The sequence below is a fragment of the Euphorbia lathyris genome, chromosome 2 (genome assembly GCF_963576675.1).
Source record: "Euphorbia lathyris chromosome 2, ddEupLath1.1, whole genome shotgun sequence".
NCBI lineage: Eukaryota > Viridiplantae > Streptophyta > Magnoliopsida > Malpighiales > Euphorbiaceae > Euphorbia > Euphorbia lathyris.
The window spans coordinates 119,782,949-119,785,849 of record NC_088911.1 but is presented as its reverse complement, the minus strand read 5'-3'; the positions used below and the strand labels follow the sequence as shown (position 1 = coordinate 119,785,849).

General features: G+C 42.0%; 1 non-coding gene across 1 annotated transcript; it reads left to right on the top strand.

Annotated features, from left to right (window-relative positions):
* Window positions 1-1,756: 1,756 nt before the first annotated feature.
* LOC136220990 (small nucleolar RNA R71) lies at window positions 1,757-1,863 on the top strand. Its single transcript, XR_010684786.1, has one exon. It is a non-coding gene; the product is annotated as a small nucleolar RNA R71 (small nucleolar RNA).
* Window positions 1,864-2,901: the final 1,038 nt, after the last annotated feature.

Genomic DNA, 2,901 nt, shown 5'->3' with positions numbered 1-2,901 from the left:
GATTCAATGGAACAACCTGTTCCTTCATATAAGTTCACCTCTTCTCCCAAGAAAGTCTCGAGAGTGTCTTGTTCCTGTTCCTGCAAAGTGGAAAGACTTTGAAAATCATCTAAGAAACAGCATGTGTCATCACTAGTGTTAACTCGTCCCATCGCTTCATTCATTTTGAAAATGATTTCCTCCCCATTAATTCTCAAAAATAGTTGTCCCTCTCCCACATCTATCAATGCTTTACCCGTTGCTAAGAACGGTCTACCTAGGATAATAGGAACATGCAGGTCCTCATCTATGTCTATTATGATAAAATCAACAGGTAATATGAATTTTCCTACTTTGACCAAAACATCTTCCACAACTCCCCTAGGGTAACAAACTGACCTGTCGATTAACTGAATAGACATTCTGGTTGGTTGTGGTTCTCCTAGTCCTAGTTTAGCATACACAGAATATGGCATAAGGTTTATGCTAGCTTCTAGATCACACAGTGCATTTTCAATATTTAACTTACCAATCGAACAGGGAATAGAAAAACTCCCTAGATCTTTTAGCTTTTTCGGAAGCTGCTGCTTGTTCTGGAGTATTGAAGAACAGTCCCTGTTGAGTTGGATCATTGAGATGTTTTCTAGCTTTTTCTTGTTTGTCAAGATGTCTTTCAGGAATTTTGCATATGACGGCATCTGGGCAAGTGCTTCCACGAAGGGAATGTTGATATGCAACTTCCTCAAGGTGTCTAGCACCTTAGAATTTTGTTCTTCCAGCTTCTTGTTTATTAACCTCGTCGGATAGGGTACAGGTGGGACATAAGGTGGAGGTGGCTTATACTTCTTTCCTTGCTCCTCCTGGTCTTGATCACTGGTTAATTCTACCCTGACGGGTTCTTCTTGACTACGAACAGTTTGTTCCTGCTCTCCTTCAACATTTTCGGATGTTCCTGCACACTCAGCATTTTCATCAGTAGGTACAGTTGGTTTAGTTTGCTTACCAGATCTCAGAGTGATGGCCATGACATCGCCTTTGGGGTTTGGCTCTGTGTTACTTGGCATTATCCCTTTCCCTTTTGACGTAGATGCAGCGAGTTGATGGACCTGTGTCTCCAGATTTTTAATTGAGGCTTGTGTCTGCTTCATGAACTGCATCATCATTGTCTTCATGTCTAGCTCTACATCTTCCTTTGGTGGAACAGGTTGTTTGTAATGCTGCTGAGGTTACTTCTGGTAGTGTCCTCCTTGCTGTTGTTGAAATCTTAGTTGTTCTGGATACCTTGGTTGTTCCTGCTGGTTGGGTTGGCCTGTCCATCCGAAATTCGGATGATTTCTTGTTACTGGGTTATAGGTGTTTGAGTATGGATTTGGTGGATTTCTTTGATTATACCCGGCATAGTCACATTCTCCCTGTTCACCTTTCCCTTGTTTAACTCCAGGGCAGTTGATGTTGAAATGACGCCCTCCACAAAAAATCACATATGTCATTGAACGGAGGTTCGTTGTGAATTGACGACACATTTATCTTGCCGAGCTGTCTGGCAAACTGTTCCACCTGGCTGGTCAATTTTGACACAACATCATCATTTCCCGCTCTTTTTCCTTCACTCCTAGTGGAATGCCAATTATAGCTCGTGCTCACTACTCTCTCAATAAGGTCATACAAGGCCTGTGGTTCAAGATCTTCAGGGTTTCCATTGGCAATGGATTCGATCTGGATTTTATAAATGTTGGTGACTCCATTGTAAAAGTTCTGCACTTGCATCCACATGGGGATGCCATGATTGGGTACCTTTCTTAGTAGTTCCTTGTACCTTTCCCATGCCTCGACTAAGGATTCATCCTCTTCTTGCATGAAATGGGATACCTCATTTCTGAGTTTAATGGCCTGTCTCGGTGGAAAATATTTCATTAGAAATGCGTTGGCCATTTCTTCCCAAGTGGTGATCGTTCCTGGTTGCAAGTTTCTCAACCAGTTCCTTGTTTTATCCTTGAGAGAAAAAGGAAATAGCTTTAGCCTGATCACATCGTCAGAAACTCCTCGGTTTGATCTGAAAGTGTTGCACAATGTGATGAACTCCTGGATATGCCCATTTGGATCTTCCGACTGGTATCCATTGAACTGTACTGCTGCCTGCAACATTTGTATCATAGATGCTTTCACCTCAAACATGTTGTTTCCTTCGTTGGGCAACACGATGCACGACGAATGTCCTTCCGTGGTTGGCCTCGAATAGTCTTTGATTCTCATAACAGGAGGATTGTTATTCTCTCCTTCTTCTTCCTGATTTGGTTGGACTGGTTGTTCGGACGGTACCCTTCCAGCCATCCTTCTTTCTCTTTGCCGCTCTCTTTGTCTTGCATGTCGAGCTCCCGCTCGGTTTCGTCTACACGTTCTCTCTAATTCGAGATCGATAGGAAAAACAGGAGGTCTAGCTCTGCGCATAAACAGCTAGAGAACTCTTTCTGGCTGCACTATTTAGCAAACAGATTAAAAACACCTTGTTTCACAGAAAATTTCATATAAAGATTGTTGCTTTCAATCCCCGGCAACGGCGCCAAAAACTTGTTGTCTTCTTAATAGACTCTAGCAAGTGCACTAGATACAAGTAATAAAGTGATAAGTTAAGTATCGTCTCCACAGGGATTGAGGACCGAATTTCACTAGAAAACGTTGCTAAACAGGGTGTTCGTGGTGTGTGACTCTTTTATATTGATAGATGTTGAGAGATGTGAAAACTTGTGACTAAACAAATGATTTTACAAATAAAAATGATTACTTGACAATGATAAACGAGTAGAACAAGCTAACCACAGCGGAACAGGTTACCGTAAGCTCCTAAACAACCTAATCAGTCATGAATGATGCAACTGAAGTCAAGGTTTCTGCTTTAATGCGCACTTAAGTCAACTCTCGTGT